This window comes from Mandrillus leucophaeus, unplaced genomic scaffold, assembly GCF_000951045.1.
Source record: "Mandrillus leucophaeus isolate KB7577 unplaced genomic scaffold, Mleu.le_1.0 Scaffold470, whole genome shotgun sequence".
In the NCBI taxonomy this organism is placed as follows: Eukaryota; Metazoa; Chordata; class Mammalia; order Primates; family Cercopithecidae; genus Mandrillus; species Mandrillus leucophaeus.
Genome location: NW_012105032.1, coordinates 1,778,163 through 1,804,075, shown reverse-complemented (window position 1 = coordinate 1,804,075; position 25,913 = coordinate 1,778,163). Strand labels below are relative to the sequence as shown.

Here is a 25,913-nt window from a genome sequence, read left to right as displayed (position 1 = left end):
GCCAATGAAGCAGAATATAGAGCCCAGAAATAAACTCACACATGTACAGTTAACTGGTCTTTGACAAAGGTGCCAAGAAAACACAATGAAGAAAGTATTGTCTCTTTCACAAATAGTGTTAAAAACTTGGATATATGTAAAATTGGATCCTTATCCTACACTGTACACAAAAATCAACTCAAAATACAGACTTTCAACCTAAGATCCGAAACTATACAATTTTAGAAGAAAACTGGGTAAGAGCTTCCTGACATTGGTGTTATCAATGACTTCTTGTATATGACACCAAAACACAAGCCAAAAAAATATATAGAAAAGTGAGACTACATCAAATTAAAAGGCTTCTGCACAGCAAAATAAACAATCAACAGTGTAAAAGCAACTTACAGAATGGGAGAAAATTTTTGTAAAACAAGTATTTGATAAGGGGTTATCATCCCCAAAATAAAAGGAACTTTTACAACTTAATAGCAAAAACAAAGAAAACTTGAATAGCCATCTCTCAAAAGAAGGAATATAAATGGCTAATGAGTAAATGAAAAGATGCTCAACATCATAATCATCATTGAAATGAAAATCAAACCCTTAATGAGATGTCACCTCACATCTGTTGATATGGCTATTATAAAAAATCAAAAAGTAACTAACGTTGGCCAGGATGTGGAAGAATTGGAATCCATCACTGTTGGAGGCAATGTAAAGTGGTGCAACTGCCGTGGTAAACAGTACGGAGGTTCTTCAGAAAGTTAAAAGTAGAAATTTCATATGAAACAGCAATCCTACTAGGATTACTAAATCCTTACAAGGTAACATGTAACCCTACTCCTGCAATCTGCCAACATTCATGCTCTCTACCCCTCCCCACACACAAGTTATTGAGTTAATATGTATCCAAGTTCTACTGGATAGTAGTCACATATATTTAGGTATATATCCAAAGTAATTGAAATCAGAATCTCAGAGATATTTGCACTCCCGTGTTAATTACAGTATTATTTACCATAGCTAAGTCTTGAAAACGACATAAATGTCCACTGATGGTTGATTGCATAAAGAAAATGTGGTATAAACATACAATGGAATATTATTCAGCCTACAAAAAAAGAAATCCTGCAACATGTGGCAACGGGGATGGACCTCAAGAATATTTTGTGAAGTGAAATAAGCCAATCACAGAAGGACAAATAGTGCATGGTTCCATGTCAATGACATATTTAGAATAGTTAGACTCATAGAAACAGAGTAGAGTGGTGGTTGGGAGTGACTGCTGGAGGGGAACTGGGGAATTCAGTGTATATAAAATTTTAGTTACACAAGATGAGTAAGTTCTAGAGATCTACTGTATAACATTGTGCCTATATTTAAAAATACTCTATTGTGCTCTTAAAAAGTTTGTTAGAAGGGTTGATCACATGTTAAGTGTTCTTAGTACAGCTTATTTTAAATAATTCAACTATGAAGAAATATGGGTATTGAAAACGTATAATAAAAGTAATATAACAACTTTGAGTATATTTTGAGTTAGTATGGCATCTCCCCAGGGTGATTTTTTATTTTAAAATATTTAATTGACAAAGATTGCATATATTCAAGATGTGCAATGTGATGATTTGCTTTAAGTATACATTGTGTAATGATGACTAAAATTAGATGAGCACAGCTTAGGGTGCCCTTTTAATTAGATACTATTAGTTTAAAATAAATACTTAGAATAGTACATGTGAATTTATATAATTACTATGTATTCAGAATTCAGTGTCTTTAGAGTTTTATATATAATTAAGCTATTTTCTGTTATGATACATTGAAATAAGGTAGGCGAGTATTGCCTACTTAGCAGATAGTCTCAGACAAATTTCTGTTTCCTCGCTAGTGCTTGTTAACCGAACACATGTCTCATGTAGGGAAAATATATATTTAGCACATTCTGTGATTTAAAATCTTGATTTGTAGTCCTTTCACTTGACCTGGAAGAATAAATAAAAGAATAATAATTTTAAAAGATGTGAACATTATGCTTTATTTTAAATTGTAAAATTGTAAAATACATGTAACAAAAATTACCATCTTAATGATTTTTAAGTGTTTTAGCGGTATTAGGAACATTCATATTGTTGTGCAACCATCACCACTATCTATCTCCAGAACCCTTTTTATCTTGTTAAACTGAAACTCTATACCTATTAACCTGTGCTTTTAGATGACACTTAAAATACATTATACCGTTTCTCTATTGTTGGACATTAAAGCTGCTTTTAGTTATTTTAGTATTATAACAAACAATGCTATCATAAACATCCACATTACGTAATTTTTTATATTATTCATTCTGTTTCTATTAAGTAGATTATCAGAAGTGGGAATTGCACAATTAAATGGTATGTATGTCATTAAATGTTGTTATATACTGTCAGACTTGTTTAAAATATGCTGTAGCAATTTATCTATTTTGCCAAAAACATGAAAAATTGGAGGAACTTGGAATTTCTAGCAAAATAGAAATTACCAAATTTTATTGAAAGGAAAAAAGAACAATTGTCTTAGAAAAAATTACAGAATGATTACACATGTGCTACTAATAAAACAAACAACAACAGGTGATTTTGTAGTTGAGTACTGTTATATAACCTTCAAGAAAACATAAGGCATGGTGGCTCACTCTTACAATCCCAGCACTTTGGGAGGCCGAGGCAGGAAAATTGCTTGAGCCCAGGAGTTCAAGAGCAGCCTGTTCAACATGGAAAGACCCCAGCTAATTAAACAATCAGCTGGGTGTGGTGGCAGGCACCTGTGTTAGCAGCTACTCAGTGAGGTGAGAGGATCGCTTGAGCTCAGGAGGCGGAGGCCGCAGCAAGCCATGTTCATGTCACTACACTCCAGCCTAGGCAACAGAGCAAGACCCTGTCTCAAAAATAAAGAAAGAAAATATATGTACAGCCAATGGCATTCCAACCATAAAAATGCATGTCTCACCATAAAACCTACTGAATCATTTTTATAACTTTATCTCTGAGCGAGTAGTCACATAAACTTGGCTCCTCTTTTCAAAGCAGACTAATGTATATATTCATGGTTAGTCCATTTACCAGTAGAACTTGGTTATATATGGACTCATTTAGGTGTGTGGGGGGCAGGGTAGAGAGCGTGAGGGTTGGCTGATTGCATGAGCAGGATTACATGTTAGCTCGTAAGGATTTAGAAGAGAATATGTGGTGGGAAGCTAATTGATGACTTCTGGTTAGAATGTCAAAGCAAACCAAACCATCTTCCAAATACTGACTGTCATATATTAACATTTTGTCCTCATTTCTGGAATGTCTGTTAAAAAATATAAAACATGGATAACACTTCTCCGCCAATGAGGAAAAGTTAAAATTGTAACAAGCAGATGATTGAGGAAAAGCCTCTGTCTTTCCTTACAAAAAACTGCATATGTAAAACAATACATTATTGTTTAATCAATATCAATGGAAAAATCATAGAGTTTCTTTCCCTTAAAGCATCCCGTGTCCCCAAATCTCTGCCTTGTGTTTATGAACATACTAAGTAATAAGACAATTCCTGTGAAAGTTGGTGGGACTCCTCTTTTATAGTTCTCAGTCATCCACATTAACCCACATAATAGAAAACAGGAACTGTGTACCCATTTTCTTCTGAGAGTAATCATCATTTTTCTGCTTTTTTGCATATGACAGTAGTTATATCAATTGCACATTGTATTTACAGGGTAAAATATCTTCATTTTCCATTTGCTCTTTTAATTCCTTAGTACTTCTCCTTTGCCACTGTCTAAAATATGCTCTTAAAAATATTTTTTATTATAAAATTTCCTTTCCATAATTATTTCTTTTTGGGGGTGGGGTGGTATAAAAATATTTTACTCTTATAAAATGTGATGAATGTTTCTACTATGATTTTATTAATATTATACATTTACTTCCTTACTTTGTCCTTTAAACCTAATTCCTGTGCAATATCAGAGAGTGTAAATGACAATACCAGAATCTGACAATGTGAAAACTCAAAGAAACTCCAAGGCTTAAAGTAAACTAATGCATCTGATCGGAGAAGAAACACACATTCTAATTACTTAGATTTTTCTCAATAAAGAATCATCGGTAATACTTACCTTTGGTTTATATTATAATCAAAATAATTATTTGTTGACTTGGAGTGATACTGAAGCTCTAGCACAATTCCATTAGAGATACAGTTTTAAAAATTATATATATATTTCTCCAAATATGTTGAATTTATTTGGGAATTAGAAATGAAGTTTATAACCTGAGATGCACAGCTATGCCAAGTCACGCATGCATCTGAAGAGGCAGAGTAAAGGAGGCTGATACTGGCAAAAAAAATAAGTTCACATAAACTGCTTGGAAATAGAGTTCATTGGTTTTGGAGAAGCAAAGACAGAGTTGGTGTAAGTTCACTGGTGGAAATGTCATTACTGGGCAGGTGCTCTTTTAAGAGCATCTTATATGAATTATTGCAGTATTGGAGAAATAATTTCTTTGAGGGTTATTTTATTTTTTAAAACTTTTTGTTTCCATAGGTTTTTGGGGGAACAGGTGGTATTTGGTTACTTGAGTAGGTTCTTTAGTGGTGATTTGTGAGATTTTGCTGCAGTCATTGCCCCGGAAGTATACACTAAACACAATTTGTAGCCTTTTAGCTCTCACCCCCCTCCTACCCTTTCCCCCAGAGTTCCCAAAGTTCATTGTATCATTCTTATCCCTTTGCATCCTGATAGCTTAGCTCCCACTTAAGAGTGAGAACATGAGATGTTTACTTTTCCATTCCTGAGTTACTTCACTTAGGATAATAGTCTCCAGTTCTCTCCAGGTTACCACAAATGTCATTAATTCATTTCTTTTTGTGACTGAGTAGTATTCCATCATATACATATATACATTCATATGTGTGTATATATACACACACACACATTCATATGTGTGTGTGTGTGTGAGACATAATATCTTTATCCACTTGTTGATTGATGGGCATTTGGGCTGGTTCCATATTTTTGCAATTGTAAGTTGTGCTTCTATAAACTTGCATGTGCAAGTATCTTTTTCATATAATGACTTCTTTTCCTCTGGGTAGATACCCAGTAGTGGGATTGCTGGATCAAATGGTAGTTCTACTTTTAGTTCTTTAAGGAATCTCCACACTATTTTCCATAGTGGTTGTAATAGTTCACATTCCCACGAGCAGTGTAGAAGTGTCCTCTTTTCACTGCATCCATGCCAATGTCTATTATTTTTCAATTTTTTCATTATGACCATTCTTGCAGGAGTAAAGTGGTGTCACATTGTGGTTTTGATTTGCATTTCCCTGGTCATTAGTGATACTGAGCATTTTTAAATATGTTTCTTGGCCATTTGTATATCTTCTTTTGAGAATTGTCTGTTTATATCTTTAGCTGACTTTTTCATGGCATTGTTTGCTTTTTTTCTTGTTGATTTGAGTTCCTTGTAGTTTGTGGATATTAGTCCTTTGTTGGATGTATACATTGTGAAGATTTTCTCCCACTCTGTGGGTTGTCTGTTTACTCTGCTGACTGTTCCTTTTGCTGTGCAGAAACCCTTCTAGACATTGGCTTAGGCAAAGACTTCATGACCAATAACTCAAAAACAAATGCAAAAAAACCAAAGATAAATAGGTAGGACTTAATATTAAAATTATACTTAAATTTAAATAGAAGGGACAAACCGACCTCAAAAAATCAAAGGATATAAGAGGTTCTGGTATTGTTACTGTTGACTGCAGTGTCCTGATTGTGGCTCAAGTTTTATCTTTATTTGTTTTCATGATTGTTAAAGTCTTAATTCTAGGCTTTGGTTGCTGAAATACCCTTGAAACTGATTTACTATTAAGACAAAAAAAATTCATTAAAAATGTGGGAACATTTGTTTTGGTTAATTTGTTGACCTCCTTGTGGCTCCGGTAATACTGAAATAACCTTTAAAATGTTTGGATACATTATTCGTCAACTTAAGTGAGCTCTCTGTTTCAGTTTGACTGCTAGGTAGTTCACGTTTGCTTCAACTCTTCTCCCCACCAACACGACATGTATTTTTCTTCACATAACTGTTTATAGATCTTATCTCATTTTCATGACATTGAATATATGATGATATTGAGGTGCATTTTAAGATCTATTTGATCATTTTAAGATCTATCTGCAGTCCCCTTACTTATATAAAGTATATTTATTAAGGTACTCCTATGTTTCAGGCACTATGCTTGGCCTAGGGGATAGAATGTTGAACAAGATAAACATGGTCTCAGCTGTACATAGTAGTTTTTACATTCTAGAGAGGGGAAATATAATTTTAAAAAATAAGAAATAAGTGAATTTTAATTTATGACACGCTTAAAAGAAGCATGGTGCTGGCCTCTGCTCAGTTTTTAGGGAGACCTCAGGAAGCTTTTATTAAAGGTGGAAGATGAAATAGGAGCAAGCACTTCACATGGTGAAAAACAGGTGCAAGGTGGGGGTGGGGTGCCGCAGTTTTCAACAACCAGATCTTGCAACTCATTGTCTCCAAGACAGTACCAAGCCGTCAGAAATCTGTCCCCGTGATCCAGTCAATTCCAACAAGGCCCCACCTCCGATATTGGGGATTACATTTCAACATGAAATTTGAAGTTAGATTCTTCAACTTCAACAAATAGTGGGGACAAATGTCCAAAGTATGTCAGTTGATTTTGGTGGCTAAGTACAAATTATACAATCGCACCATCAGAACGTGCATCAGACACTTGACCCAAACTTGTTTTTATTGCTTTCCTGCCACTCATGAACTTGCCCATACTTATTTTTATTCTGTTGAAACTTTCCCATTTGCTTCACAGTCCATGATGGCACAAGACAGCATCTAGTTTTCTTTATGACCTTTAAAAAACATTAAGACTTTATTTATATGTATGTATGCATGTATTTATTTATTTATTTTTTGAGATGGAGTCTCACTCTGCCATGCTGGAGTACAGTGGCACAATCTTGGCTCACTGCAACTTCCACCTCTTGGGTTCAAGCAGTTCCCTGCCTCAGCCTCCCAAGTAGCTGGGATTATAGGCGCCCACCACCACGCCCTGGTATTTTTTGTAGTTTTAATAGAGACCGGGTTTCACCATCTTGGCCAGGCTAGTCTTGAACTCCTGACCTAGAGATCTACCCGCCTCGGCCTCCTTGACACTGCACCTGGTCAAGACTTTATTTTGGAGCAGTTTTAGATGCTCAGCAAAATTGAGTGGATAGTGCAAAGTGCAAACAGAGCCTCCCTGCCATGATCTTGCACCAAAATGTTACATTTGTCACAATCAATGATCGAACATTGACACATCATTATCAACCAAAAGTACATTTCCTTCTTTGTGTTGTACATTTTATAATGTACAAATGTAAATGACGAGTATGCACCATTACAGTATTATTCAAAATATATCACTTTCCTCCAAAAGTCCCCTGAACTCCACCCATTCATCTTTCTCTTCTCTGATACCCCTTTTCACAGTCTCCACAAGTTTTGTGTAGGGTGTAAAGTCTGTGTCTAGATTAATTTTTTCACGTGTATATCTACTGGTTCCAGAACTATTTGTTGAAATAAACTATCTTTGCTAAATTGCACTTTTCTCCTTTGTCAAAGATCTGTTTACTATATTTATGTGGGTTTATTTCTGGTTCTCTGCTCTGTTGCGCTGATCTATTCGTCTATTCTATTGCCAGTACCACACTACCTTAATTACTATAGTTTTATTTTAAGTTTTGAAATTGAGTAGTGCCAGTCCTCCAACTTTCTTCTTCTCCTTAATATTGTGTTGGCTATTCTAGGGTTTTTACTTCTACATATACACTTTGGGATCAGTTTTTTGATAACCACAAAATAACTTCCTGTGATATAGATTGGGATTGCAGTGAATCTGTAGATCAATTTGAGAAAAGCTGATATCTTGACAATATTGAATATTTTTTATAGATGTTCTTTATCAGTTGGAGGAAGTTCTGCTCTATTACAATTTTTTGATATATTTTTATTATTAATGGATTTTGGATTTTATCAAATGCTTTTTCTGCATCTGTTGATATGATATGGTGATTTACATTCTGTAATCTATTGATGTAATGGAATATACTAATTCATTTTTGGATGTTGAACCAATGTTGCATACCTGAAAGTTAATAATTATTTGTGTACATTTTGCATTTAATTTGCTAATATTTTATTGAGGGTTTTTACACCTATATTCATGAGAGATATTCGTCTTTAGTTTTGTTTTCTTGTAGAGTCTTTATCTAGTTTTGCTTTAAAGTAATACTGACCTCATAGAACAAGTTAGGATAGGTTTTCTCTGCTTTTATTTGCTAGAGGACATTGCAGATAATTTGCTATTTCTTCTTTAAATATTTGATAGAATTCACCAGTGAACCCATTTGGGAACAATGCTTTCTGATTTGAAGATTTTTAATTATTGATTAAACATTTTTAATAGACACAGGCATACTCAGATAATCTATTCCTTCTTGTGTGAGTTTTAGAAAATTATATTTTGGAAGGAATTAGTCTATTTCATCTATGTTATAAAATTCGTAGGCATACAGTTTATTTCTTTTTTACCACTTTGATGTTCACTCATTATGGCTTCCCTTTTATTTTTGATATTAGTCATTTATGTCTTCTCTTTTATATTTAGTTAGCATGGCTAGAGTATTATAAATTTTATTGATCTTCTCAAAGAAACAACTTTTGGTTTCATTGATTTTACTATGATTTCCTGTTTCCAAATTCATTGGTTTATTTCAAATATGTGTTATATTATTTCTTTTGCTTACTTTGGATTCAGTTTACTCTTTTTCTAGTTTCATGAGGTGAAAGCTTAGATTACTCATTTCAGATCTTTCTTCTTTTTAATATATAAATTCATATTAATTCACTGCTATAGATTTCCTTGTGAGCACTAGTTTTGTGGCATCAAATGATTTTTGGTAAGTTGTATTTTCATTTTCATTTAGTTCAAAGTAGTTTTAAATTTATCTTGAGACTTTTTTGTAGCCGTGTGTCTTACTTATTAGTGTGTTGCTTAATCTTTCTGTATTTTGTGGTTTTCTGGCTATCTTTCTGTTGTTGGTTTCTAATTATTTCCATTGTGCTCTGAGAGCACACATTGTATAATTTATATTCTTTTAAATTTGATTTAGTGTGTTTTGTGGCCTAGAATAAGGTCTATCTTGCTGAATCAGTGTAAGCCTGAGGATAATGTGTTTTCTCCTGTTGCTGGGTAAAATATACTATAAGTGTCTATTAGATACAATTGGTTGATAGTGTTAAGTTCAACTGTATCTTTCCTGATGCTCTTCTGGCTGGATCTGTTTATTTCTGATAGAGGGATGTTGAAGTATTCCAATGTAATAGTAGATAGTATCGTTCTCCTTGCATTTCTATTAGTTTTGCCACATCTATATTGACACTCTGTTTTTAGACACATTCATTAAATATTATTATGTCTCTTTGAGTAATTGACTTTTTTATCACTAGATAACAGTCCTGTTTATCCTTGACATGTTTTCTTGCTCTGAAGTCTACTCTCTTTGAAATTGATATAGCCACTCACTTTCTTTATTCCTTTACTTTTAATCTAGATGTGTCTTTATATTGAAAATAGTTTTTTTTTTTTTTTTTTAAAGACAACACACAGTTGGGTCTTCTTTTCTTAATCCACTCTGACAGTCTCTGTCTTTTAATTGGTATATTTAAATCATTGATGTTTAAGGTGACTACTGATATAATTTGGTTAATATCTGCAACATTGTTTACTGTTTTCTATTCATTATCCTTCTTTCTTTTGATTTTTATCTTCCATTTTTATTCTGCCTCCTCAATCTTAATTGATGATTTGATATGATTTTGTTTTCTCACCTTTCTTAGCATATACATTATACTTTTTTTATACTTTACTCTTCTTTAAACTGCTTTTACTTATTGGTTGCTGTAGAGATTAAAATATGTATTTACAATAAATGCAACTCTAGTTTCAAATAACACTATGCCACTTTGGAAGTAGTACAATTACCCTCTAATGAAGTATTGCTAATTTCTCCCTCCCATTCCTTCTGTAATAACTGTCATTCATTTAACTTATCTATAGCTATAATAATTGTATGCATTGCTGCTATTATTATTTTGAACAAACTTATTTGTTAGACTATTAAAAATAAGAAATATGTTTTATTTTATCTTCATTTATTCATTTACTAATGTTCTCATTTTCTTTATTTAGATCCACGTTTCTGACCTGTGTTATTTTCCTTATCTTTAAATAATTGTTTTTAAGCTTTCTTGCCAGGTAGTGTTACTGGCAACAATTGCCTCAGTTTTTGTTTGTCTGGAAGAGTCTTTATTTGTCCTTCACTTTTGAAAATTAATTTGGCCGGATGGATAATTCGAGGTTGGTGGGTTGTTTTCAAGACTTTAAATATTTTATTGTACTTTCTTGTTGTTAGGACAGTTATTTTTTTAACAAAAAAAGAGGAAAGTTTATTGAAATTTCAAGCTACATTTGAAAAATCAAAATTCAAATCCTGGAAACATACATCAGGATAAAGTTTTAGAAACTATCACACACTCCCTGTATTAGTCCTTTCTCGTGCTGCTATGAAGAAATACCGGAGACTTCATCATTTATAGAGAAGAGAGGTTTTAACTGACTCACAGCTCCACATGGCTGGGAAAATGCCTCAGGAAACTTAGAAACGTGGTGGAAGTCATCTCTTTACAGGGCAGCAGGAGAGAGAATGAATGCCAAGTGGAGGGGGAAGCACTTTATAAAACCATCAGATCTCGTGAGAACTCACTCACTATCATGAGAACAGCATAGGGAAATCCACTACCGTGATTCAGTTATCTTCACTTGGTCCCGCCCTTGACACGGGGATTATTACAATTCAAGTTGAGATTTGGGTAGGGACACAGAGCCAAACCATATCACTCCCCTACAGACAAGCTCCCTGCATACACCTCCCAGGCTCCACTGGATTAAAGCCATTCCCTTGTCCATCCTTCATCCACAGTAGGACACCTTCCTTCTTTTCACTTGTAAGTTTTCCACATAATTATTTCTTTATTTTAAAATAATTAAACATAATTTAAATGATACTGTGAAGTGCAAACTGATCTGTTAACCCCATTCTATGAAGTCAGCACCACTGAATGGTGGGTTTGGCATTCTAATGACTTCATGTGTCTTCAGTGGACAGCTGGGGAAAGGATTGCAGCAGTAAGGCATCTGTGGCTGCATTCAGAGGCTGGCACCCTCCCTGTCTTTACTTACGAGATTTACTTAACCTAAAGGAGAAACGGAATCAATATGGCAAATGAATACAGTCAAAAGACTTAGCCTTAAGAGATAAGATACCAGTCAATACTCCCAAAGCTGTTTAGACCCTTTGACATGTAGGTGGATGAGTGTATGTATACATCACTACACTAAGACACAGATCAAGCCCTATGTGTGTGTGTGTGTGTGTGTGTGTGCGCATGTGTGTGTGTGTGTGCATTTGTGACTTTAAGAAAAACTATGCCAATACTAACCAAGCAGAACTTTGTAAGCAGTCATCTTAAAGCTGTAATCTCACACTGCACTGTGTACAAAACCATGCTTTATACCATATTAACCAACAGAAGGCTGACTTGGCTCAATCTGTCCCTTCTGTGTCCTCTGCTTTCACAAAGCAGAGGAGAAAAGGGAGGCTGCCTCTGCTTAAAACACAAGCGACTTATTTATAGGAACAGTTGCTGTCAGGTGAAGTTGTTGAAGACGTCCATGGAATGAGAAATAGGCCCCTTATACTTTCTGGAGAAAACTGGTGTCACATCTCAAACTACCCTTCCTCTTTGCCAGGTGCAACTAAGTTGCCCAGTCCCTGGGAGCCCCCAGGGTGCAGTAGCATTAGAGGCTCACTGGCTTGGAGTTACTAGACCCCATGCAACTCAGCCTCCAGAGATCTACTCTTTGTCGGGGATCTGTCACTAGAGTGGACCCAGGTGGCCATGTCCCTTTTTCTTTTTTTTCCTTTTTCTTATTTATTTATTTATTTTTTTTTGACAGAGTCTCGCTCTGTCACCCAGGCTGGAGTGCAATGGCACAATCTCGGCTCACTGCAGCCTCCACCTACCAGGTTCAAGCAATTCTCGTGCCTCAGCCTCCTGAGTAGTTGGTATTACGGGTGTGCGCCACCATACCCCGCTAATATTTGTATTTTTTTAGTAGAGATGGGGTTTCACCAACTTGGCCAGGCTGGTCTCGAACTCCTTGCCTCAAGTGATCTGCCTGCCTCAGCCTCCCAAAATGCTGGAATTGCTGGCATGAACCACTGTGCCCGGCCTGGCCATGTTCTTAGGACGTCTCTTGACACCAGCTATACAAGGTGTAAACTTCTCATGAGATGATGCTTGGGAAGCCAAAAATAAACTGGAAATAACTAGGTAAAACAAGTTTAGTGGCTTTGCTCACTCTGAGGACAGAACCACTTACACTGCAGAACCACCAAGGGCCTCAGGCACTTGGGATTCAGCAGCTTGCTCTTTAGGGCTCAGACCAGACTGGAACTTCTCCAGCTGCTCTGGCTTGCCAGGGTTTTCAAGAGGGTGTTCTTGCACTCCAGCTGGGAGTTCATCTCCACCAGCTCTAGTATCTGCTCCTTCAGAATCTCCACCTCTTCTCACACAGCATGCATCAGATGATTCTTCATCAGATCCAGGGATCCATGGCCTGCTCTATCTTGTTGTCTACGGCCACCATGCTGGCTCTGGAGGCACTGACTTTAAAACTAGCTAGGAATTCCTTCTGGGCTGAGAAGCTTCCAGCCTTCTCCAAAGCAGTGCATGGTGGGCAGCCAGAAACCTGCCTTACCTTGCACAGCCCTGCCCAGCCCTGCCCAGCCCTGCCCACCTTTCCTATGATTCTGGCTACCTATGTGGCTGCAGCAGTTGGTTCTGATGGCACAGGTTGCAATTTAAAAAAAGAAGTCCAATATAATTCTTATCCTTATTGCTTTCTGGTTAAGGTATTTTTGTCTCTTATGATCTTTTTCAGTGTTTTTTCTGTCTTTGATTTTCTTTATATAATTTTCGCAGGTGTAGACTTTTTGACATTTATATTGCTCTGTGTGCTTTGAAATGCCTGTAACCGTGGTTTGGTGTCTGAAATTAATCCTAGTAGATTCTCAGTCATTATTGCTTCAAGTATTTCTCCTGTTCCTTTCTCTTTTTCTTCTTTTCCCAGTATTCTCATTACATATATGTTATACCTTTTGTAGTCATCTCACATTTCTGTTCTATTTTTTTTTCTGTATTTTTGTTCTTTGCATTTCAGTTTGTGAAATTTCTATTGACATTATCTTCCAGTTCACTGTTTCCTTCACGGGCCATGTTCAGTTTACTAATGAACCCATCAAAGGTATTCTTCTTTTTCGTTACAGCGTTTTTGATTTCTAGCATTTCCTTGTATTCTTTCTTAAAATTTCCTTCTCACGGCTTACATTATCCATCTGTTCTTGCATGTTGACACTTTTTTCATTAGAATATTTGGCTTATTAAATCAGTTATTTTAAATTTTCTGTCAGATAATCCTCTGTGTCATATCTGAATCCAGATCTTACATTTGCTTTGTCTCTTCAAATTGTGTGGTCTTTTGTGATTTTTTTGTTGGAAGGAAGTCATGATATACTGGATAACTGTGGCATATAGGTCTTCACTGATGTATTGCTAGAATGTGGGTGGAAGGAGAATCATCATATTGCCCTGTGGTTTGACCTCAGCCTTTTAGTGAGCCTGTTTCCCTGAGCTATGACCTTTGTAATTGCTTCTCATCATTCCTCCACCACCTAGGTGATACAGGGGCTCCAGATATTGCTGGAGTTAAATACTTTCCTTCCAGGTTGGTTAGCCTCTGGTAAAGCCCCAGTGAATACAGCTTTAACAAAATAGTCTTTCTTGAGGGCGGGCCTTGTGAAAAACTGAATGCTCTCAGAGTATTTCCTAATGGCTGCTTTTCCTCTCCTCCTGCTGAAATAACTAAGACATTTTTCTCTGATGTTCACTGTGAGAACCTAGTTATCTCTTGGCAGTAAAACTCACAAAAATGTGAAAGCATCTCTAAGACTACCCCCACTTTGGAGCTTTTAACTCTCAAACTTTTTTCACACAAATCCTCCAGGAATGTATTAATTATTGTTTAGATTTTTCTACTCCGGATTGGTTAACGTAGGTATTTCTGTGCATGCATTTCTGCTTCAATAAGTTGTTATTCTATCTGCTTATCTTCTTCTACAATTTTGGGGACAGTGGTTTGCCCTATGACCTAGGTTCTCTGATGAATCAATAATATGGTGTTGATTTTCAGTTTGTTCAGCTTTTGTTGTTGTTGTGTGGACAGGACTGTTGACCTCCACATTCTTTACATGATTAACTGGAAACTGGAAATTCCCTTTATGAACATTTCAAGTGGGAAAGTTTTCTGGGACCTTTTTGTCTCTGTATTGACATGTTAGTCCTTTTTTTTTTTTTTTTTTTGAGGTGGAGTTTCGTTCTTGTCGCCCAGGCTGGAGTGCAGTGGCACAATTTTGGCTCACTGCAACATCTGCCTCCCGGGTTCAAGCGATTCTCCTGCCTCAGCCTACAGAGTAGCTGGGATTACAAGCGCTTGCCACCACACCCAGCTAATTTTTGTATTTTTAGTAGAGCAGGGGTTTCTCCATGTTTGTCAGGCTTGTCTCAAACTCCTGACCTCAGGCGATCTGCCTGCCTCGGCCTCCCAAAGTGCTAGGATTACAGGCGTAAGCCACCGCTCCCGGCAGTAATTCTTATAACAAGATTTTCGGTTATTTATGAGTGGAAGCTGGCATGATGTTAGTCCTCGGGAGAAATTACAAGTCCTGTGCATCTTGAGGCAGAATAAAAGTTCAATTCAGAGAAAAAAACCCTAACTATATAAAAACAATGAAATAGGTAAAGACAAATGCCAAAGTGATAAGTTTAGTTGTTTATCCAACAAGTTGCCTTTTATCAAGTTGACAGCTACAGTATTTTTGTTTTTGTGGTTGGAAAACTGGGGTATCAATTAAGATACTTTGAGCCACATGTATTAGAATACCAGACTGAAATGGAATTAAACCCTAGAGGTTTATTACTTTCACATAAAAAATACCAGAGAGAGATGGTTCAGGTGTTGGTTAAATGGCTTCTTTTATTCTCTCAGTCTTCCCTTTGAAGGATCTCATCCTCACATACTTATAACTGAAGCCCCAGGAATCTCAAGCTGACAGACTATATTTGATGCAGGGAAGGGCAAGGTAGAACATTTGCCTAGTTTTTCACTCCTAATCGTGGAAGAAAACCTTTTTCTGAAGCCATATCCCAGCACAGAAGATTTCTTCTTGGGTTCCATTGGCCCCAGTTGGTTTTCAGCCTCAAATCCTAGTGAAGAATCAGATATAAACATTAGGGCACCATAAAAATCGAGGATGTTTATGTCTATGTCTGAGTAAGAATATGAGAATAGTGTTTATAATTTTTTTTGGAATAAAATGGCCTATTAAGGAAAAATATTTTACTTCTACATGAAATTTAGCATTTCAACATTGAAGTTGCTTTTTATATGCATATTCTAAATGTATCTCCCCAATGATAAGCTTTGCTGATATAATTTAATTTTTATTTGCTACCAGTTCTTCAATACGTGAAGAAGAGAACTATCTTAACCATGAGTTTTTTGTTGAGTTAATTTCTTAGTTTAAACTGTTATCACTTGTGAAATTTATAACTACGGAGGAGCAGTATGTGAGAGACAGAGTAAAAATAGACATGTGAAGTCTGCTGTATTCGATCTAGCCGTAACATAATTATTTTGCAATGAAAGGTATAGTTCTGAATTTACTGGAACTACTTAATTCTTTTCAGTTACAAGTCAGGATAATAAACTACTTGAAAACATATAATGAAACTGAAGGACATAGTTCCTTTTTTTACTTTAATAAGTGGATTCAGGTTAATTGCTTTTATTTTACATTGAAATGAATAGTTTGGTTAGGTCAGAGCTTAATAAAACATGAATGAATGAATGTACATGGTATAAAATCACATTTTTCTTGTTTTTTTTCCGATGTGTTTCAGATAGAGTGATTAACCGTCCCTGCTAATGTGGAACAGAGAGGTTTCATGGGATATTGGGACTTTCAGTGCTAAAAGTAGTAAAGTCTAAGGAAAACTAAGAGGAATTGATCACTCTAGCTTCAGAGTGTCTTAAAGCTTCGAAGTATATATTTTGGATTACAATTCATGAATGAATTTTAGGCAGTTGGCAAATAAATGTATTTCATGAGAAGTCATCTTTCTGTCATCCTTAATATAAAACTCTTTGTTTTCTAATTTGGCTTTCTTAGTAAATCATTTGGCTTCTTTAATAGTTTCTGTAGTCACATCTTATTATTCTTTTGGTCTTTGCCTCTCATTTCAAAATAATTCTGATAATAATTAAGTTACAACATAACACATAGTATGTATTAAAAGTGTGGACTTTGTGAGAAGCATAACTTAGAAACAGAATCCATTGACTGTGAGTGTAACATATTGCATTGTGTTTTCATCTACAGCTGGCTGGCAAAATGTAACAATGTGAAAGAAGAAAACTCTAGGAAGAAACTTCAACAGCAAAATGAAATGTCCGTTGATTTGCAGTTTAACGTTTATTTAATACAATATTCCCCCAGATCCACAATATTTTACTGGCAAAACTAGTCCTGACCCTTCCTAAAACTGTTTGACAATGAGAAGTTTATGGTAATGCATGGTAGTATGTTTTAAGATAATATTTAGCTAGTGGCACATTGCACCTCCTGTTATAATTAAAGTATTTTTTGTGTTAAATACAAAATTTAAAAATGTTTGCTATGATAAATGTAATGTTTTGCTACAGGTTTTCTATGGAAAGTCTTCAGCATTGACTGCATTGAAAATTCTTGGAAAATATGTTTCAAATTTAAAAAACTTAATGTACTCAAAGTTTTTCAGTAACACTTCTTCTACTTATATTGTAGCTACTTAGTGTGAGTCTTTTACTTGCTTTCAATTTATTTATTTAACAAATATTCACTATGGACCAAGCACTATAATAGTAAACAAGTGATAGTGATGAACAAAACAAACACGTTCCCTATTTTCCATAGTGGTTTTCGAAGTCTTTTTATAAAATAAAACAATATTTCTCTGCCTTTCAGTGCCAGTTATTTCAATTCTTTTAGAAATTAGATAAGGTGTAATCAAATAACAAATTTTAGTTGGATTAGATTACTGTTAATTTATGCAAAGCTTCTCACATAATTATTGTACTGGTGGGAAGAATTTTTAAGCCCGTTGAGGTTAGCTGTGCAATCAATTCCCATGAGGATAACAAAAGGTAATTGGACTCTGATCTGTTGAACAAAACTAAGTCATAATGCAAGTTATGTTTTCATTTATATATGAACTTCATATTCAATCACTTCCAAGAGAAACTGCTGTGAGGTCATTGATGGTTCCTCCTCTTCTTTACCATTCATGGACTACTCAATACCTATGTCTGTTTTGTTTTTTTGTTTGTTTGTTTGTTTGTTTTTAATGGACGGCAGCCTGTGACATACTCCCAAGTTTCCTTGGGAGCGCTCCTTCCTATGTCTTAATTAAATCTATTTCTACTTCTTAATACATTTTCCATCTTTTTTTATATCCGTGTATTAGCTCAGGTAATTGTAATCTCTCACATGGTTTAGTGGAGCATTCATATATTTAGTCTTCTTACCTCCAGGATTCTCTGTTCTCATCCCATCACTTACATTGGCACAAGAATAATCTAAAGGTAGTGTAAATAGAATTATTTGTTTGCAGAATAGAATGTAAATGTAAAATTTGTAGACTAGAATCTGAAAGTAAAATGCAAATACAATTTTGTTCATCTCTTGCTTGAACATCTTCTGTGGCTCCAAATATTTTCTTTTTTTTTTTTTGAGATGGAGTCTCGCTCTGTCGCCCGGGCTGGAGTGCAGTGGCCGGATCTCAGCTCACTGCAAGCTCCACCTCCCGGGTTTAGCCATTCTCCTGCCTCAGCCTCCCCAGTAGCTGGGACTACAGGCACCCGCCACCTCGACCGGCTAGTTTTTTTGTATTTTTTAGTAGAGACGGGGTTTCACCGTGTTAGCCAGGATGGTCTCGATCTCCTGACCTCGTGATCTGCCCGTCTTGGCCTCCCAAAGTGCTGGGATTACAGGCTTGAACCACCGCGCCCGGCGGCTCCAAATGTTTTCACTATAAAGATAAATTAGTCATTGTAAACAAAGTCCTTCATGACCTGATCACAGTTAACCTTATTTGCTTCCTTCCCCACTGTTCTTTACCACATACCATATACATCTGCTTTATTGAAAGAGTCTCTTCACCATTCATGCCTTTTTCATGTCATGTACTTTTATACTTCTGTGTTGTTCCCACTGTCTAGCATGTCTTTCTCCCTTTTTCTATCTGATCAACTCCTACTCACTTTTCAATATTCCTTCTCTGAAACATACTGTTATTTTCTGATAGAGGTATTCTCATTCCCTCATTTGATTTCCCATAGCATATTACACAAATGTTTAACTATAGAACTTGCCACATTTCATCATCACTTTACCTATCTTTCTGACTCTGCTACTAGTTTTTTAAGAACAGACACTAAGTCTTAAGAAACTTTGAAATCCCATCCCCTATCATAGAGATTAGCTAGTTAACTATCTGGGTAATATGTGTCTTACACTAATACTGTCTTATGCTGATACTTATGCTAAGACATAGCAATATGTCTTAATCATCAAAAAAACTAAATTGCTTATTCAGGATAACTTGATGAATAAATTATAAATTGTTTGCTTGCTAGAAAATATAAGTGATTTTACCATTTGGGCACTTTGAAAATACTGAAATTATTTGCAAGGAAGATGAAATCTTCTTTAATCTTCAACTTAAAATTGCTTTAACATTTAGAGAGGACAGGTGCAATAGTGCTGCTCTACAACTTATTGTGAGAGCTTAGACAGGGTATTTAACCTTTGTAATCTTCAAATTGCTATGTTTCATGGAGATAAAACAGCATATAACTCATGGAGTTTATTAAGGAAAAACCTAAGACAAGTTAAATTCAACAAAGTTTATTTGAGCAAGCAGTAGCTTCTAGAACAGGCAGCATTCTGGACCAAAGATTATTCAGAATGCACCCACCTCGAATGCGGTGAGCTATATTTACAACCAGAAAACAGAAAATGACATATAGGGATTACTTGATTGGTGCAGTTTGCATTTGCCTTATTTGGGAATAATTTAGCAGCTTTCAGCAGCTTTTAGCAGCTTTCAGACCTTCAGCTGAGTGTCCGGCTGTTACTGTTGACTGAGACGCTGTCGCTTTGTTACAAGGGCATACTACTGTGTATACTGACAACTTGTTTACACATCAAGCTAGGCCACAGTTCATTATGTAAAAATGCCACTTTAAACCATACTTAGTTTAACAATTCCCCCCATTTGGTCATCCTCTCATCCAAAAGAGACTGACCAAAGCCATAGACATGGGGAGTTACACCATCCTCTGCAGTCTTCATGATCACTCTTCTGGATCCAGCAATTGTCAAGAATTTACAATTTCACGATGTAAAATAAGTTAGATGACTCTTATGTTTTTGTTATTGCCATCCAATGCATAGAAGACAGCTGTATATGGGTATTTAAAATGTTTGAGTGAGGACAACACAATCCAATGCCAAGAAACTGAAACTCACCTTTCAGCAGGAGTCTCCATGAATTAACTAATCAAAACTGAACAACTGAAAATTCAGGCACTAAGTATAATTCATTAGTGTTTGAGTCCCATTGGTCATACTCCTTGTTTGGAATATGATGGAGAACGAGGCCCATAGCATGCTGCAAGATTGTCTGATCTAGTGATAGTTTGCTAAGAATGATGGTTTCCAGCCGAGTTGATGGGTGCTGATGAGTTGATGGGTGCAGCACACCAACATGGCACAAGTATACATATGTAATAAACCTGCACGTTATGCACATGTACCCTAGAACTTAAAGTATAATAATAATAAAAAAAATTAAAAAAAAAAAGATTGATCTAAAGAGGCATTCAATTTTGTGGTTAGTCTGGTGACACAATTCCTAGTGATCTGGAGATCCATTAACAGAAATGTAAATATTAGAAAACCTTGGAGCAGCCAAGCTTGCCATCCATTTGTCAGAGGGTAGCCTCTATGCATCTGAATCCCTGAGAGGTTTGATTGGCCACAAAGTCCACATTTTTTCCCAATCTATGAATTAGTTTTAAATTTCATACAACTGGCACCCCACTACTGCCAAAAGTGAGGCCCCAGAAACACGACAGGAACCTTTCCTCATTGGAAGCAAATTTGTCCATATTCATTTCAACATGGATACGAATTTTGATTATTGACCTTTTTGATGTCTGATTATAGAAAATACTAAGAAGATTTTTAGGAAAAGCTGTCTGGAAGGCAGAAGGGAAACTGGACAAACAGCAAGATTTTAAAGTGAAGAGGCAGACCCAGTATAGGCCCTCGGGAGCTGGAAAGGAAGGCCACCTAGTGGCGTTTGAGCGAAGGTCAGTTATATCTTCTCAGTCAATAATCATAGCTCCTGAATAAAATACAAAAAGAAATTTGCTCTTAGGTGGCCCCTCTGTTGTATACTGTAGCTGTGCATAACCACACCTATTGGTGAGCAGTGTTATATAGGCAGTTACTTGTACCCGCATAGGTAGTTCCTGGGTCTCTAATATTTGATGCCAGAAAGCACAGTATACCTTGTAAAAGTATACCAGTATACCAGTATACCTTGTAAAAGGCATCACCCAGAGAGGATTTTTTTCAATCAATAGCCTACTTGTTCCTCGTAGCAAGTAGGCTATTGATTGAAAAAGTAAGAGTACTGCTTCTATAGATCATAGGAAAACAATAAGTGGTGATGTTTAACATATCAGGGATAACTTTTCACTCTTCCTTTGAGGTTTTCAAGGTGAGTATGGGAACATGAAGAGGTATTGGCAATAATGGAATGATTTCTTAAGAGTTTTTCTTTTTGCGTTAGACCACAAATCCAACAATTATTTGGTTTCTTGCTAGAGCATAAGCTTTTGCTAAAGCCATCCGCAGGTTATTGTCCCATGAATTTTCCTACATGAAAGAGAAAGGGTGAGAATAGCAGAAAACAGGAGGAAAATTAAGGTCTTCATAATTGCAGAGAAGTCTTGGTCCATGATCTTAGGAAAGCTGTCCATGTATTACAATTCCATCTGTTTCTGGGAAAGAATTTCTTTGGTTAACATTACCTTAGAGTCTCAAACAGGTGCGCAGTTTCAGGAGCCTGGAGGGGCCCTCTTAAGTTGTGACTTGTAGACCCAAGTTTCAAGTCTCTTGAGCTTTGCTGTGGTGAGGGTGAAGAAAAAAAACTTGGTAGGGGTCTTTTTATTTAAAAAAAAAAAAAATTTAGGCTGAGCACAATGGCTCACACCTGTAATCTGAGCACTTTGGGAGGCCGAGGCGGGCTGATCACTTGAGGTCTGGGGTTTGAGACCAGCCTGGCCAACATGGCGAAACCCCGTCTCTACTAAAAATACAAAAAAGTTTAGCTGGGCATGGTGGTTTGTGCCTGTAGTCCCAATTGCTTGGGAGGCTGAGAAAGAATCACTTGAACCCAGCAGGTGGAGGTTGCAGTGAGCCGAGATCGTGCCACTGCACTCTAGTCTGTGACAGTGGGAGACTCCATCTCAAAAATAAATAAATAAATAAAAATTATTTTAGATTCGGGGTACATGTGCAGGTTTGTAATACAGGTAAACTAATGTAATGGGAGTTTGATATAAAGATTATTTTGTCACCCAGATACTAAGCCTAGTACCCAATAGTTATTTTTTCTGCTCCTCTCCCTCCCAGCCTTCATAGTTTTTTAGGCCTCAGTGTCTGGTGTTTCTCTCTTTATGTCCATGTGTTCTCATAATTTAGCTCTCACTTATAAGTGAGAACATGCAATATTTGTTTTTCTGTTTCTGCGTTAGTTTGCTAAGGATAATGGCCTTCAGCTTTCTCCATGTTGTTGCAAAGCACATGACCTTGTTCTTTGTTATGACTGCATAGTATTCCATGATGTATATGTACCACGTCTTTTTTCAACCAGTCTGTCATTGATGGTCATTTAGGTTGATTCCATGTCTTTGCTATTGTGAATAGTGCTGCAGTGAACATATGTGTGCATGTGTTTTCCATTATGATTGCTGTGAGATGGCATCTCATTGTGGTTTTGATTTGCATTTCTTTAATGATCAGTGATATTGAGTTTTTTTTTCATGTGATTGTTGGCTTCATGCATGTCTTCTTTTGAAAAGTTTATGTTCATGTCCTTTATCCACTTTTTAATGGAGTTGTTTGTTTTTCTCTTGTATATTTGTTTAAGTTCCTTATAGATACTGGATATTAGACCTTTGTTAGATGCATAGTTTTCAAATATTTTCGCAAATTCTGTAGGTGGTCTGTTTACTGACAGTTTATTTTTGCTGTGCAGGAGCTCTTTAGTGTAATTAGATCTCATTTATACTTTTTTGCTTTTGTTGCAGTTGCTTTAGGCGTCTTCGTCATGAAATTTTTGCGAGTTCTTATGTCCAGAATGGTATTGCCTAGGTTGTCTTCCAGGGTTTTTAAAAATAATTTTGGATTTTACATTTAAGTCATTAATCCATCTTGAGTTACTTTTTGTGTATGGTTTAAGGAAAGGGTCCACTTTCAATCTTCTGCATATGGCTAGCTAATTATTCTAGCACCATTTATTAAATAGGGAATCCTTTCCCAATTGCTTATTTTTGTCAGCCTTGTTGAAGATTAGATAGTTGCAGGTGTGTGGCCTTATTTCTGGGCTCTCTGTTTTGTTCCATTGATCTGTGGGTCTGTTTTTGTGCCAGTTCCATGCTGTTTTGGTTGCTGTAGCCCTGTGGTTTAGTTTGAAGTTAGGTAGCGTGATATCTCCTGCTTTGTTCTTTTTGCTTAGGATTGCCTTGGCTATTCAGGTTGTTTTTTTTTTTTTTTTTTTCCATTCCAAATGAATTTTAAAATAGTTTTTGTATAGTTTTGTGAAGAATCTCATTAGTAGTTTGATAAGAATAGCATTGAACCTATAAATTGCTTTGTGCAGTATGGCCATTTTAGGGATCTTGAGTCTTCCTATCCATGAGTGTGGAATTTTTTTTTTTTAATTTTTTTTCTCATCTCTGATTTATTTGAGCAGTGTTTTGTAATTCTACTTGTAGAGATTTTTCGCCTCCCTCATTAGGTATATTCCTAGGTATTTTATTATTTTTGTGGCAATTGTGAATGGGACTGTGTTCCTGATTTGGGCCTCTGCTTGGCTGTTGTTGGTGTATAAAAATAGTAGTGATTTTTGTACATTGATTTTGTATCCTGGAACTTTACTGATGCTGTTTATCAGATTAAGGAGATTTTGGGCTGAGACTATGGGGTTTTCTAGATATAGAATTATGTCTTCTTCAAATAGGGATAGTTTGTCTTCCTATTCGGATGTACTTCATTTCTTTCTCTTACCTGATCTCTCTGTTCAGGACTTCCAATATTATGTGGAATAGAACTGGTGAGAGAGGGCATCCTTGTCTTGTTCCAGTTTTTAAGAGGGATGCTTTTCGCTTTTGACTCTTCAGTATAATGTTGGCTGTGCGTTTGTCATAAATGGCTCTTGCTGTTTTGAGGTATGTTTCTTCAATAACTAGTATGCTGAGAGCTTTTAACGTGAATGGATGTTGACTTTTAGTGAAAGTCTTTTCTGCCTCTATTAAGATCATCATATGGGTTTTTTTTTTTTTTCTGTTAATGTGATGCATTACATTTATTGATTTGCATGTAGTGAATCAATGTTGCATCCTAGGGATAAAACTTACTTGGATTGTAGTGGATTCACTTTTTGATATGCTGCTGGATTCAGTTTCCTTCTGTTTGGTTGAGGATATTTGCATCAATGTTCATCAAGGATATTGGCCTGAAGTTATCTTTCTCGTGTGTAACTCTGCCAGGTTTTGGTATCAGTATGGTGCTTACCTCATAGAATGAATTGGGGAGAAGTCCTTCATCCTCAATTTTTTTGTAATAATTTCAATAAGAATGGCACCGGATCTTTTTTTGTACCTCTGGTAGAATTCAACTGTGAATCTGTCTGGTCCAGGGCTGTTTTTGATTAGCAGGCTATTTATTACTGATTCATTTTGGACCTCATTATTGGTCTGTTCAGGGATTCAATTTTTTTCCTGCTTCAATTCTGGGAAGGTGCCCAGGAATTTATCCATTTCTTTTTGATTTTCTAGTACGTGTGCATAGAGGTTTTCATAACAGTCTCTGATAGTTATTTGCATTTCTGTGGGGTCAGTGGTAAGATCTTCTCTGGCATTTCTGATTGTGTTTATTTTAATCTTCTCTATTTTCTTTTTCATTAGTCTAACAGCCTATCTATCTTATTAATTTTTTCGAAACATCAGTTCCTGGCCCTGTTGGTCTTTTGAATGACTTTTAATTTCTCAATCTCCTTCACTTCAGCTCTAATGTGGGTCATTTCTTGTCTTCTGCTAGCTTTTGGATTGGTTTGCTCTTGCCTGTCTAGTTCTTTTTGTTGTGATGTAAGAGAGTTAACTTGAGATCTGTTTCACTTTTCGTTGTTGGCATTTAGCGTTATAAATTTCCCTCTTAACACTGCATTAGCTGTGTCTCAGAGATTCTGGTATGTTGTATATTTGTTCTCATTCACTTCAAAGAAGTTCTTGCTTCCTGCCTCAATTTTATTATCTACTGTAAAGTCATTCAGAAGTGAGTTGTTTAATTTTTATGTAAATATATGGTTATGAGCTATTTTGATGATATTGAATTCTATTTTTATTGTGCTGTGGTCTGAGGGTATGGATTTTTTTTTAAATTTGCTGAGGATTGTTTAGTGTTTGATTTTGTGGTCTATTTTAGAATATGTGCCATGTACAGATGAGAAGAATGTACATTCTGTTGTTTTCAGTGGATAATTCTATAGATGTCTATTAGATCCATTTAGTCCTGTTTTGAGTTAAGGTTCTGAATATCTTTGTTAATTTTCTGCCTCAACGATCTGTCTAATATTGTCAGTGGGATGTTAACGTCTTTGACTATTATTGTTTGGGAGTCTAAGTCTCTTTGAATGTCTCTAAGAACTTGTTTATGGGCCAGGCGCGGTGGCTCACACCTGTAATCCCAACACTTTGGGAGGCCGAGGAGGGTGAATCACCTCAGGTGAAGAGTTCAAGAACAAGCCTGGTCAACATGGTGAAACCCTGTCTCTACTAAAAATACAAAAATTAGCTGGGTGTGGTAGCTGGTGCCTGTAATCTCAACTACTCGGGAGGCTGGGGCAGGAGAATCACTTTAACCTGGGAGGTGGAGGTTGCGGTGAGCAGAGATTGCACCAGTGCACTCCCCCTGGGTGACAAGAGCAAGACTTCATCTCAAAAAAAAAAAAAAAAAAAAAGAATCTGGGCTCCTGTGTTGGGTGCATATATGTTTAGGATAGTTAGCTTTTCTTGTTGAATTGAACCCTTTATCATTATGTAATACCTTTCTTTGTCTTCTTAAATTTTTGTTGACTCAAAGGCTGTTTTTTCTGAAATCAGGATCACAACCCCTGCTTTTTTTCTGTTTGCCATTTGCTTGGTAGATTTTTCTTTGTCTCCTTATTTTAAGCCTATGGTTGTCACCGCATGTTACATGGGTCTCATGAAGATACCCTTGGGTCTTCGTCCTTTATCCAGTTTGC

The 25,913-nt window shown here is 36.1% G+C and overlaps 1 pseudogene; it reads right to left on the bottom strand.

The window, feature by feature from the left end:
* Positions 1–12,536: 12,536 nt before the first annotated feature.
* On the bottom strand, positions 12,537–19,866 carry LOC105550221 (annotated as a pseudogene).
* Between the last annotated feature and the right edge of the window lie 6,047 nt (positions 19,867–25,913).